The 15,489-nt window shown below is 33.8% G+C and overlaps 1 protein-coding gene across 3 annotated transcripts in view; it reads left to right on the top strand.

Moving 5' to 3' along the window:
* The window catches only part of LOC150110571 (uncharacterized), a 77,735-nt gene that overhangs the window by 56,729 nt on the left and 5,517 nt on the right, over positions 1-15,489 (top strand). The gene's annotated exons all lie outside the window — the stretch shown is intronic.

The raw sequence follows: 15,489 nt of genomic DNA, 5'->3' as shown, positions 1-15,489 counted from the left end.
ACCCCACCACCAAGCAGAGCCATAATCTCAGCGGTGGCCCCACTCAGAGACAGGCAAAAACCTACCTCCAAGCGGAGCCTCTCAAAGCCAGATCCGCCCCGCACCGGTTTCCACCCGCATTGGGGTCTCATCAGTGAGTAGGTAGACCTAGTTAATACTAAGTATGTAGCAAACAGAACTTACATCCCTTCTATGAGAATTGCCAAGAAGGTGTCCTAATAAATTATTAATTATATGAAGAGCCAAAGGCTTCAATTCAGCGACATGAACTTATTTAAGTTAAGGGATATTACATCCCATATTGTTTCTTAGCCGAATAAGAAACTCAAAGAGTTTCATGCCAAATATAGAAACTATATAAAGTTCGGCGATTCCTAATTTTAGTTATTTAGATTTAAGCAGCTGCAACGAGGCCTTGAAACTAACTGGACTAAAGATGTATTCAAAGAAAAGCTGGGAAGCCAAATGCTAATTTATTGTGATTTTTATTAACTTTTCACCAAAAACATTAGATTTCTGTATGTCATTTTATTTAAAATTCTGTTATTGTTTTTTATATAATAAAATATGTTAAATGAAAAAAAATATTGTTTTGTTATTATTATCAGGTAACATTCTATACTAAACCGAAAATGTATGGGAATATTCTAAATGTAAATATTCGTATGATAAAGATAATACTTTGTCAAAAAAGGAAAAGGAAAAAATATATATATATTACATTTTATATATTATATTTTACATTTTATTATATATATAATAAAATGTAAAATGCAGCATGTAATGAATCACATTAACTATTTTGTGTAACTCTGAACTATATTTGCAAACGATTACTGTGATCGTTATCATTTTGCTATATGAATTCCACATTGTGCGATTATAAAGTTATTAAGAGTGAAAAGTGTAACGTGAGAAATAGCACTATTGCCTAAATATTATAAAATATATGTCATTCTCTTAGAAGTAATGATAAGTGAAAGTAAAGTGATGTATTGTAAAGTTCATTGTTAGTTGTCGCTGTCGATGTTTTTTAATTTTAATTATTATCGTGAAAATTGAAATGAATGCATTTAGCATTATCTATTGTATGTTAATCAAAAAAGTAATTGTTAATGTGAATTGTGAATAAAAATTAATTGTAAAATTAAAATGTAAATGACAAAATGCAGAAATAGCTGTTTAATGCAAATTTTAATAGTTGTTTTAATGTAAAACTGTAACTGTAAATTGTTGTTGTTAGGATTACTATTAATTTTTACATTAATTATAGTATTTCCTATCATAATAATTTTAATATCATGTAACAAAATTTACCCTGCACTCATGTCTTTGAAAGATAATAAACTGTGTTAAAATTTACCGACCTACAATAGTTTATTAACTTTCAAAGAAACTACATGACTATTGTGCACTTTGTTACATGTTATTATAATTATGACAAAATAGTATTATAATTAATATTAAAATTAATAGAAATCATAACAAGAACAATCTACGAGTTTTACATTAAAAGAGCTGTACAGTTATTTCCGCATTTTACCATTTACATTTATATTTCAACTTGTAGTTTATTTGAATTCAAAATTTACGTTTGGAGTTTCTTATTTCTTAGCAGGTCGAGAATACTGAATGTGTTCATTTCACTTTTTCGCAATACATTTTTTCAATTGGTAACAATTTTTAGGAATACGTTTTTTAATAACAATAACAATAATTTTCGTATTGATCTTCGAGAATAATTACACTTTTTTAACACCATGATATAGAGATTCCATTGCTTCGTTTTGGTATAGTAAGTAAAATTAATACATATCATTATTATTAATAATATTAATATTTTTTTTAAAAAAAAGATAGTTATTTAATCTTATTCAATGACAGCTAATTTGACAAGGAGAATGGCTATACAGTGATACTGCTGCTGGATTTTGCTAAGGCTTTTGACAGGTACCCCATGGAATACTATTATGCAGACTAGAACAAATGGGGATAGATATTAAACTGATGAGTAGATACAAGAATGGCTCATGGATAGATACCAAAAAGTAGTGTATGGAGGAGCAGAATTCAGGATGAAGTAGGTGAATAAGTGGTTTGCCTCAATACTCTGTGCTTTGACCATTATTGTTTAATTTGTATTTAAATGATATAAGAAATGACATGAAGGGAGATATTCAGTTGTGTGTTGATGATGCAAAGTTGGGTAGCGCAATAATTAATCATACTGAAGTAGAGGGCTTGCAGAATGATTTAAATAAGCTGGCAATATGGGCAAAAGATAATGGATATCAGTTCAATACGGAAAAATGTAAAGTTATGCATTTGGCGATTAAAAGATTGCAAGCTATGTACCGCATTGATGGAACTGTACCCCGAGAGATTGATGAGGCTAGGGACTTAGGGGTGTTAGTGGATAGAGAGTTGCAGTTCAGAGAGCATATTGCTGAGGTGTCCAAGATAGCTCATAGGATTACTTAGTTATTGAAGAACATACTAACATGCAGAGATAAAGAAGTTATTATTCCTCTTTATAAGGTGCTAATACATCCACATCTGGATTATTGTGTTCAGGTCTGGTCGCCTGGATATTCTGGAGATGAGGAAGTAGTAGAAAAGATGCAGAGGCAAATGACCAAGTTGGTGAGTGGTGTAAGGAATGCTCCCTACATTGATAGATTGAGAGTTTGTGGAATACAGAAGTTAGCTAATAGGCGGATGAGAGGGGATATAATAGAAACATTTAAGTTACTAAAATGTTTTATAAGATTGATGCAGGGGAAATATTTCAGCAGTGGGACAGCGGTGGAAGAACAAATGGTCATCCTTGGAAATTAAGTAAGAGCGTGGTTAACAAGGGTGTGAGGACTCGATTTTTTCGCTTGGAGAGTGCTGAATGAATGGAATGCGTTGCCTGACTCAGTTGTGAGTGCTTCGCCGGTAAATCAGTTCAAGAAGAGGTATGATAGATAATGTGTGGATAGTTTGAGTCTTCTTACTCCATAGAGATACCTGTATAATAATAATAATCTTCGTAACTGATACGTATTGTTACAATTTATACGTTGCACATATGAGCAAACAAATATTTGTTATATTCATATTGCTATTTAAAGCCGTCGTATTTATCATCATCTTGCATGCATGTATGTTTTATATGCAACTGAGATATAGTTGTTACATTCTTTCGTCTCTACATGGATTAAGTGTACATTTCTGAATGCATTCGTTGTTTTTTTTAATGAATATACGAGGTAGGTTTCAAAACGCCATGCGCGACAGATAGCACCATCTATGGGGAGCTTAGTTTACTCGTTTCAACTCTCTACTTGCATCATTCAGTTGGGATACTCGTTTCACTAACACGTGACACGCTAACTGGCTGTAATATTAAAAATTGAGTGCGGCTCTGTGATAATGTTTTTCACCAAAGAAGGGGGCTTTCTCCAAGTGCTATCAAACAGCGATTGGGTGATGTTTATGGGGAAGCTTCTTCTTCATATTCCACCGAGAAGGAATGGGCTAAACAGTTTCGCCTAGGAAGAAAGAGCATCGAATCCTCGTGATGGTCGGCCTGTGAAAGTGATGACTGAGGAAAATGTCTCTATTGTTGAGGAAGAACTGTTCAATGTCAGACGGTTGAAGCTCAAAGAATTCTTAGCGAGGCTGGGGCTTTCTACAACAGCCGTCTTTCACATCATTCATGAGAAGTTTCACATGACGAAGGTCAGTGCAAGGTGGGTGGCCTGACCTCTCTTCAATCCAGAAGCATTGTGTGACCTGTTCCTGCAAGTTTTTAGAGCTTTTTCCAAAGAAATCAGTTTCTTCAGTTTCGAGAAGAGGTAGTCTCTTCTCGAAAGATCTTCGAGGAAGAAAATTTGAGAGGTGTATCACGAGCCACAGTATCGAAGATACTGCTGCTCGTGATACACCTACGATTTTTGCGTTTTGGTTACGGCAGCTCTGTAAGCCGTACTCCTATGATCGTACCTTTTTGAAGGTCACTTAAGTATGAATTTGAGTATACATATCACACACAACGTCATCCGCGATGTGAGGTATATAATACGGTACAGTATGATATCGGCTATCACCTAGCAATGGCATAGTCCATGTTGAATTAATTGTTGTGCATTTAGTGTGAAAAATTCTGTTGCTGCTGAATTGATGTTGGGAATGTTTTGTTGATTGTTGGTAGCAAGGTAACACATCTCAAAAAAGATTATATTTTTTGAGATGTGTGATATTGTTTGTGAAGGTGTAATTGAATGAGTCTGCTAGTTCCACTGGGTTCATATCCTGACCGAAGCTCTTTGCAATAAAATCTTGTGGTGACGTTTTCTTTTTTCGAGTTAGTAATTCGTTATGTATAAGCCATGATTCTTCCATATTGTCATTATATTTCGTAAATTTTTAAAAATAGTAGTAGTGTCTTTTTGCCCTACGAATTTTTGTTGTTAGTTGATTTCTTATCATATATATATATATATATATAATAAGATGTATAATGTTTGTAAATGAGTGTTACTGCGTGATGTTTTTAGTCTTTTCCATACATTTTCTTTTACAGTAATACTATTTAGATTGTTTCCATGGGTTATTGTCTGCTTTCGTTGTTTGTGTAGGTTTTGTTGCTTTTTGTATATTTCTGTGAACATTTTTTGGAAGTTCTTGTATAAAGTTACAGGGTCATTTATTTTGAGTAGGCAATTCTAGTCTGTATTTTTATAAGGCTGTCGACAAAGCTCTTCAATATGGTCGACTTTTGTACAGTTTTGAAGTGTTGCGGGGAGGAGGGGGGGGACGTAGTGAAATGAAGCTGAGACAAAGTAGCGATCTTCAATTTTGGTGTTAATTACTGATGAGGTATATGTATCAAGGCGAGCCCGTGTGTGTTGATATGGTCAATGCATGTTGGGTCAATAATAATAATAATAATAATAATAATAATAATAATAATAATAATAATAATTTTTATCTCAAAGATATTTACATATATACAATAACCGTCTTAGTGACAATCCAACATGTTATCTTACAAAGTACAACTAAGTGCTGCAGATTATGGTTCATTTTTCACATTGAATTGCTATAAATAACAAAAACATCAATACTTTTTTATTATTAAAATTATGATTATATATTATGCGTTTACAAAACATATTGTTCTGGGTTTTTTAACAATGAGATTCATGCAAATTTTCCTTTTTTTTGTATAATGTATTAATAATAGTTATTGTAGTTGGTAATTTATAGTTGCAGTTGAATAAGATTACATTTTTTGCAGTATTTATACAATAACAATAAATTGTATATATTTACAATTTTGCTTCAACGTCTTTAAGTGCTGTAACTACAGCACTTAAATGTAATAAACGGATCTTTTTTTCTTTTTGTTGGTCTCGGTTGAGATGTAATGTCTCAGCTTGCATCCTCCAAGCTTTTTAGTAAGCTTATCTGAGGATGACATTGGTTAGTTATTGTGTTTATTTGTTTGATTGCTGTGTTGGATGTAGGCTGATGATTGATAGGTCTGATATTCACTACAGCCATAGGGTGAGAAATTCATCCACCTGCACATGCAGTGATGCATGGACGCGCACACACATAAATGATAATTTGGAATGTCATGATGCATCACTGAACTGGAAAGCCTGTAATAATAATAATTTTTTTAACATTTTATTATTTCTCAGATAAATTACATACATTATATGAAGACATATAATGTATGTAATTATGCATAACAAATACTTTCTCGTACATAAAGTTTTTTTAAATAATAATAATAACTGTTTATAACATATATTATTATAATATTCATAATGATGATTATTACAGATGTTTCTTTGCAATTTTACACTCTATATATACAATATCAATGGATATAATCACTCTATATTGCATACTTTTGTTACAGTTATTACATACATTACATACATTTGATTACATATAATACATTACATACATTTGATTACATATGATACATTACATATATTTGTTTACATATAATACATATATTACATACTTTGGTTTACATGTGATACGTACATTACATGCACTTGGTTATGTATGATACATCTTGGATGAGAACTAATTTCTCTGCTTTCATCCTTGAAGCTTATATGTAAACTTATCTGAGGATGACACCAGTTGGTTATTATTTATTGGTTCTTTTTGCTGTGTTGGGAAGCTACGAAATCTATGATTGAGAAATTCGCGCGCGCGCGCGCGCGCACACGCACGCACGCACGCACACGCACACGCGCGCACACGCACACGCGCACGCACACGCACACGCACACACACACACACACACACACACACACACACACACACACACACACACACACACACACACACACACACACACACACACACACACACAATAACTTGGAATGTATTGATGCGTCACTGAACTGGAAGCCTGAACGAATATATTATGTTTAATTAAGTTTATATTGTATTTTGGGTGCATATTTCTTGTTCATATATTAATAATAATAATAATAATTTTATTGATCTCTCAAATATTTACATATATACAATGATCATCTTGAGTAACATTCAGTATATTATTTCACAAGGTTCAGCACTAAGTGCTACATATAATGAGATTTCAAAAATAATGATGATAACATAGTTTGTTTGCTGTTTTTTTTAAATATCAATCACAGTAATAATTATTATTGTGATTGTTTACTTGTGTAACTCTGAACTATATAATTATAAATTATAATTTATAATTATATAGTTCAGAGTTACACAAGTTATGTTATATTACATGTTGTAGTTTACTTTTTTTTTCAAAGTTTGAGAAAGTGTGATTTATACAACAGTATTTACACATATGCAGTTAAAATATTGTATTCCTAATTCGAACAAACATATAATGTAACTCATTATTTCCATAATGTTTTAATAATAAGAATAATTTATTGCATTATTTTTTCATGTTAAATAGTAATGTTATATTAATGATATTTTCACATAATAATAATAATAATAATAATAATAATAATAATGTTTTAATTAAAATTTATGATTACGTATTTAAATTACATGTGATACTTACATTGCGTGCATACATTTGATTACGTATGAGACACTTTACATACATTTGGTTACATATGATACATACACTGATTGCATTTTTTTAAAAAATTTAATCCTCTTTTTTATTATTGAAATTATGACTGTATATTCTGATTGCATATTTACAACAGGTTTAGTTCTGTTTTTTTTTTCCTGTATAATGTATTATATTCTTTCTTTGGGAGACATTTCTGATTTCTTCCTCGAAGCTTAGCAGAGCTTATCTGAGGAAGATAATAGATGATAGATGGCGATGGATTCATGATTATGTTTCTATACTGGTCGCAAGCCAGGTGTTGATTTTACTGTTTGTTAGTACATGCTTGGAAGACTTCAAATGCGGTACATGCTTGGAAAACTTCAACTGCTATTACACAGTTTAACTTTTTTTTTTTTTTTTGCAAGTAGGGTTGGATTTAGACATGGTATGTTGTTTGTTTGTGTTTCTGTAGTGGTGGTTTTTGACAGCAGTTTGTCATGGTGGGGGGGGGAAAGAGAGAGAAACAGGAATTGCTCTAATTTTCATTCTCGCTATAATATTTATATAGTGCCTGTTTCAGCTCTGTAAGTCCCTAGGTTTCTGTCGGCGAACAGCAGTTTGTTTATCATGTCAAGTACGTAGAAGTTTCAGTATGTTGTACTTATATTTCATGTAGTTTGTTGACTGTGGTCTTGTTATGTGATACGTCGTTCTGGTTACTCTATACGTCGGGCTGTAGTAGTGTTTTAACATGACTGTGTGGTGGCATAAGTGTTTCACCTTAAATATTTTGTGTTGTGTTCGTGCTGCCTGCATAAGTGTGGGTTGTTCCCAGAATATCAGTTTTACCATTTTATCTTGCAACAATTGTAACCTGTTAAGTCTGTAGTCTGCGCAGAATGCGTATGATGTGATTGCGTATCTTAAAATGTTTTCACATGATACTTTATAGATTAGTATTTTTATGTGGGTTGGGGCAATGTCTTTTAATGTGTATAGTTTGCTTGCTATTATCCTAAGCTTGGTATGTAGGTAATTTGTATGGCTATTCCAACTTTGATCAGCATCGAAGTGAAGTCCGAGATAACGTGTTGTTTTCACCTGTGTGATGGTTGTGGTTTTAGGTTCTGCGCTTTGTGCATACGAGGATGAATGTCGGGTAGTGAGATATTTAGTTTCTTTGGGGGTTTTTGAATATCATTAGCTTTGTTTTTCCAGGGTTTATATATATATGCCGTTTTCGGTTAACCAGTTAGTGATTTGATTGATGTCGTGTTGCATATTTGTGTAAGCGATGTTTGCGTTGTTGTGAATGGATACTATGGCCGTGTCATCTGCGTACTGGAAGATTTTACTTTTTAGGGGAAGACGGCTTATGTTGTGTGTGCATATGTTAAATAGAATGGAAGACTTACCTGTACCTCTTTGCTGTACGCTGATCCTATACGTGTGATGTGCGTCCTGTTTTTCATGTATGCTTTAAACCACTGGAGTAGACGACCTCCGATTCCGATATGCGTTAGTTTTGTCAACAAGATTCTGTGTATTAGTGTGTCAAATGCTTTTGTTAGGTTAATGAATACGACCAATGTTATTCTGTTTTTATCCAATGCAGCGTTTATTAGGTCTGTAAAATCTTCCAGGAGTGTTGCTGTTCCTTTATTTTTTTGAAAGCCATATTGTGTTTTGGGTATGATTTGAAATTTTTCAACGTTTGTGGCGAGTTTGCAATGCCCGATTGCTCCATGATTTGGTTGATTACAGACAACGTGGCGATGGTCTGTAATTATTTATAATGTTTCTTTTTCCATGTTTGTGTATGGGTGTGATTGATGCAGTCTTTAGTGTTTCAGGTATGTGTCCCGTTTCGAAGATTTTATTTAACAGTTTTTGTATAACTTGGGCATAGGTTGGTTGAGTGTTTCTTAATGTATTTTGGTCTGATTCCATCTATCCCCGGTCCTTTGTTAGGGTTAATTTGTTGAACTGCCAGTGATAGTTCTTCTTTCGTTACTGTGGGGAACCACATCGACTGGGTTGCTCCTGGACCTAGTGAAAAATGTTCGTTTGTGTGAGGAAAGGTTGTTTCTTATAGTTTTTGGACAGAGTTCACGAAGTGCTGATTAAAGTTGTTTGCCAACTGTTTGAGAGATTTGGGATCACAGGCAAAGCTGTGTTTTATTGTTTCTGAGGCAGTGGTTCTGTGTATATTGTCCAGCATTTCATTAATCCGGTGCCAGGTTTCCTTTATGTCGTTCTGAGCTGTTGTTAATTTGCTGCTGTAGTAGTTTCTTTTTGCCTGTCTTATCTGTGTTATTAGGAGATTCCGTTTTTTTTTTTTTTTTGGTATTCAACTCGTAAAGCGATTTTGTTTGGCGAACTTCTTACGTTGTTTCCATAGGGCATCTTTTCTTTGTATGTCTGTTAATATGTTGTCTGTTATTCATGGATTCTGTTTCGTTTGGGGGCGTATTTTTATTTTTGTTAATGCTTTGTTATATATTTTGTTAAATGCAAGTTTAAGATTATTATATTTAGCTTTAGCGGAGTCTAAAGATGCTTTCTGCATTCAGTCTGTTTTTCTGATTTCCTTGTTTACTATTGTTTCGTTTATAATGCTATATTACTGTTTTGTAGTCTCGGTGAGTTTTGTGGGTTTTGGTTCAGTGTGCAACTGTAATGCTGTGAAATAATGGTCTGTCAGTTTGCATGTTATGACGGCTACTGTGTGGCTGTTTGGAGGGGGGGGGGGCCTTTATATTTATGTGGTCAATACAGGATGAGGTTGTTGTATTTCCGACTATCTCTTCTCGTGTATACGGGAATCAAGTATTCTGAGACGCCTTCTTTCGTGGTTGAAAGCCATCTGTTTAGTTCATCTAGAAAATTTGTGGTGCTTAAGTTGGGTGGTCTGTATGTTGCGTTTAATATCAAGGAGTATAATAATGTTTCGTGAATATTATTATACCACCGCTTCGTTTTGTTTATCTACAGTGTTTGTGTTGTTGGAAGTGTGGCATTTGGTAGATGGTTGCCTCTTTGTTTGTCATAGATCCTTCAGTCAGTATTAAAATGTCTATAATGTCTATATCTTCCTTCAGATAAGCTTGCAGGGTCAGCTAGTATTTTTGAATGCTTCTGATGTTGATGTGGAGAATAGATAGTCCTTTTTTGAGGATAGTCACTTGTTTCCATTCTGTTATTGAATTAAGAATGTGGCAATTATCATGTTACGGGATGATTACATCTGCTTGATGGTCTGCATTCATGTAGGTTGCTGTGCTGTTCCCTTCTTTATGAGTCGTCAATATTCCTTTTAATGTAGCAGTCTGTTGAGATCTTCTACGGATTTTATTTGGATTGGTTTTGTGTCTTGTGTCTTTTTAAGGAATATATTGCTGTCTTTTATCCATATAAACTGGTAATGTTTTTCTGTTTTTACTTTCCTTGTTTGGTAGAATATTTTCTGATAATATGGCGTTAAGTATTCGGACAAGTATATTGGGGTATTGTCGTGGTCTCCTTTCAGATCCTTGACTATTGTTTTTTTTTTAATTATGCTAGCTTTTATAAGTGTAGTTTTTGTTGGGCTGTTGGTGAGTCGCACCACGACGGGAGGAGGACGTGAATTATTTTCTCTTTTCCTTTTTTGTGGTAACCGATGTACTGACTGGATAACTTTTGATTCAATGGGAGTACCAATTTTTTGGTTTAGTTGTATTACGGTGTCTCTTAGATGTTCTGGTGCAATTTCTGGGAGATCATTTTTGTACTGCTGTTGCTTTAAAGAGTTTATTTGTTTATTTTTTTAAATAACGAAACCTGTGGTGCGATCATAATTAAAAGAAACACACGTATTAACCACAGTGAAAATTATTTAATTGTAAATATTTCATCCTAAGTATCTTATGACATCATCATCAGTACAGTAGTTTAAAACAATAATAGGAACAACATACAGTTAGGGCGCATGATTACAATAGAATCTCATAAAACGTGCGTAACGTGTTACAAAAAAAATATAATAAATAATAATAATAATAATTTAACACAATTTTGTATGACAATTTCCCATACTTTGGGAATAGTAAGAACGTTGTTGCGGTTTAAGTTTGGTCTGTGTAGTAGGGCTTCAGAACTTTCTTTGTATAAACGTTCATGTTTATATAAAGATCTATGTAAAAGTTTAGACTTTTCTCAATGGCTCCTATGGTTTGGATTTTCAATTCCGTGTTGAGAGAGGCCAGATTTTTGCGGTTTAAAATGACGAATGTGGTCTTGATGTTCCGAGATACGTTTCTGAACAGACCTACCTGTCTGTCCAAATTAAGACAATTTGCATGAGCATGGAATTTCATAAACGCCAGGCAACATCAAAGGTGAGAGTTTGTCCTTAGGAGAAGGTGACAAGTTATAAATTTGGTTGATAGGTTTGTAAGAAGTGGCAAAATTGTATTTCTTCATCATTTTAGAAAGATGTTCGGAGATGCCTTTGACATAAGGTATAGGAATCCTATGGACTTCTTCCTGTCGGGTTTGATGTGTGGAGAAGTGACTAATGATTTTTTGAGTTGTTTTCGGATTATATCCATTTAGGATGGCTGTATTTTTGATTACTTCTAATTCATGGTTTAAAGATTCTTCAGAGGAGCAGAATTTGTGTGCTCTGGAAACTAGTGATTTAATAATGCCAGATTTCTGAGATGGATGATGAGCGGAAGAATTGTCAATGTAGCGACCTGAGAATATAGGCTTGCGAAAGACAGATGTGGCAATAGGACCGTCTTCTTTTCTTTGGATGTGTAAATTCAAAAAGGAGATACCCTGTGGAGATTCTTTTTCTAACGAAGTTGATGCGATGATGAAGAAGGTTAATTTTATCTAGAAACAGTTGTAATTCATGTTCGGGATGATCCCAGACTGCAAATACGTCGTCGACATATCTTAACCAAATTTTTGGTTTGGGTTCAAAAGTCAATATTTTTTCTTCAAGGTGTTCAAGAAAACAATGTTCAAGTTTGTTATAGCATCAGGTTACTTCACCTGGAAAGGTCAAATTTACAAGCAAGAAGAAGGAACAGCATTGGGAGCTCTTTTATCACCAAACCTAGCAAACTTGTTTCTAGAACACCTTGAAGAAAAAATATTCACTTTTGAACCCAAACCAAAAATTTGGTTAAGATATGTCGACGACGTATTTGCAGTCTGGGATCATCCCGAACATGAATTACAATTGTTTCTAGATAAAATTAACCTTGAAAATCCAAACCATAGGAGCCATTGGGAAAAGTCTAAACTTTTACATAGATCTTTATATAGACATGAACGTTTATACAAAGAAAGTTCTGAAGCCCTACTACACAGACCAAACTTAAACCGCAACGACGTTCTTACTATTCCTAAAGTATGGGAAATTGTCATACAAAATTGTGTTAAATTATTATTATTTCTTTTTTTTTTGTAACACGTTACGCACGTTTAATGAGATTCTATTGTAATCATGCGCCCTAACTGTATGTTATTCCTATTATTGTTTTAAACTATTGTACTGATGATGATGTCCTAAGATACTTAGGATGAAATATTTAAAATTAAATAATTTTCACTGTGTAATACGCGTGTTTCTTTTAATTAAAGAGTTTAGTTCTTGTCGTAGTTCAATTGTCTCTTTTATTAGATTATGCTGTCTTTCCGTTAGCTCTTTAACGCAGTTTTTAATTTCTCTAACTGTCTCTAATACATCTTCTACCGAGTTATTAAATTTAATAAATTCCTCATATTGGTTGAATTTTTCGGTATAATAATCTCTATGGTATGTTTGTGAAATAGTTCTCCGACAAAATCGATTAAAGTCTTTTAGGTTTTGTAATCTATTTTCAAGTAATGCATTTAAAGTTGGCTCACCTGGAATTCCATTGTTGTTTTCTTTGTTTTTAATTCCCTCTGCTGTTTACAGCCTGCGATTGTTTTCTGTATTGGCTGTTTCCCGCCTGTGGTCGAAGGCGACATTACTTTGTTATCTCTGCAATGGGGACACTTCCACTCGTCACGATTCTTGTTTGATTTTCGCTGCCAAGTGGCCTCGGACAATCCCGAACATTTCAAATGCATGTTTCTCTGGCAGTTCCTACATGTTATGTGGTTTCTTCCCCCGTTAAGTCTTCTTGGCATTTGTAGCATTTCATATTTCTTGTTTGACGACCCTGCTGCAATTTCTAATATGGCGACTTCCTTTGTTTTCTTCTCGCGTAGATGACCAACGTATACTTCGAACTTTGAGTTCTTATAATTTACTTATTACTTAACAGATACTTACAGTTTTTACATCAATATGTTCGTCTTGAAGAACGGAATTCACTGATATACTTCAAATTTTAATTCATAAGAAAACAACTACTTTGCAACTTAAAATATGCGAGCATCAAAATAGCGTGCTTGTGACCGCTTGCTGCTAAAGCGCCCTCTTTAATAATAATAATAATAATAATAATAATAATAATAATAATAATAATAATAATAATAATAATAATAATAATTTTTAATTAAATTATTTACTTGCTGTCAAATAATTACATATACGCAAAAGTAGAGAAACAGAAATTGATGGGCATTTGCTTTTCCTGATGACATTTATTATGTTCATTCAGCTATTGCCTTGATAAGCTCTAAAGAATCGTCTTCAATATTTTTAAAAAGACGATTGTTGAATATATTTTTGAGTTGCAAAGGTAATGTTCCTATTCAGCAATTGATGGAAATATTCTCTTAAGTCTTCTTTATTTTTTGACTTTCTTGGTCAATTACTATACTAACTCTGTCCGTATAGCTTCCACAGTTTGTAATTTAGTGTTCTGTAATTGTTTATGTTTTTGCCGTAGGTTATTGAGTAGCACGGGTATGAAATGTTCTCTCACAGCTGACATGCATGACTTTTGATGCACCTAGTTGTGTAGAGTTGTGGTGGATAGTGTTATGCAATATGTGTCTATGCTATCTATGATAGATGCTGTTGAAGTAATCCCTTAGCAACCACACAATATTTCAGGAGTTTAATGCTCAGGATTTCGTGTGTCTCCATAAGGGATTCGGTTACTGGCGTTGTATACTGAGCCTCCAATGAGCTGTTGTAACAATTTTTCTATATAATTTTACTAATTTGGTTAGATGGCTGTTTGCAATGTTTGTGTAGACTGTTTTGTTGTACATAAGTATTTAGTGCTTTGCATACACTGTGATATATGAGTTTTGTTATGTTACATTAGCATCATGTCTTTTATTTGGAAGAGTTTTTCTGCAGACACTGTGGCCACTACGTAGACTGTCACCTTAAACTAACTGTCACTTTATGTGTTTTGTCAATTTAATGTGACAGTTTGTGTAAAAGCCAAGGTATTCAGCATGTATTACAGGTGTATGAGTAGTTTCCCTCTTATTCTGTTGAATATAGTCTGGTCAGCAATTATGTCATATTCGACTGTTTCATAATCTTTGGTTAAGTCCAGAAGTATAAAGACAGCATACTTATACTTCTTGACTTATAAAACACCACGTGATGGTTCTCTCTCTCTTTTTTTTCTTTTGGTATTGAGCCGTATTGGGTTTTGTAAGATTATAAGATTATAAGTAGTTCAATAGTATGGTGTATATCATTTCTGCCATGTTTGTAAATCAGTCTAGTGTGTGTGTGTGTGTGTGTGTGTGTGTGTGTGTGTGTGTGTGTGTGTGTGTGTGTGTGTGTGTGTGTGTGTGTGTGTGTGTGTGTGTGTGTGTGTGTGTGTGTGTGTGTGTGTGTGTGTGTGTCCAAGTCGTTGCAATGGCTACAATACAGATATGTTAAAAAAGGAACAGAAAGATTTATTTTAGCCGACCAAGAATACGCGTTACAAACAAATGCAATCAAAGCAAAAATTTAGAACGCCAGTAATAACAGCAATGAGATTATGCAATCAGAAAAACGAGACCTTAGAACATCTGATCAGTGCCGATAGCAGGATGTTCCAAACTCATTATAAATACTGCCATGATCAAGTTGCCAAAATAATTCATTGTCATATATGCAAAAAAAATGTTTGTTTGTTTTTTATTTCCAGGAATTATGATTACTGGTAAGATTTTTTTTTAGATCTGAGCAGTGATGATAGTCTGATGAGACAAAATCAGGTGAACAGAGTTTCGATCTCATTAAAACTACACACACACACACACACACACACACACACACACACACACACACACACACACACACACACACACACACACACACACACACACACACACACACACACACACACACACACACACACACACACATTCATGGCTACCAGAGCGAGGACAACTTAAGCGTGTACAGTGAATTGATAACAATACGATTCAACTCCTGTGAGATTTTTACAATACTGACAACGTGATATTCC

The sequence above is a fragment of the Typopeltis vanoorti genome, chromosome 1, assembly GCF_054136105.1.
Source record: "Typopeltis vanoorti isolate ZY-2024b chromosome 1, IOZ_Tvanoo_1.0, whole genome shotgun sequence".
In the NCBI taxonomy this organism is placed as follows: Eukaryota; Metazoa; Arthropoda; class Arachnida; order Uropygi; family Thelyphonidae; genus Typopeltis; species Typopeltis vanoorti.
This window is presented reverse-complemented; position numbering and strand designations above follow the sequence as displayed.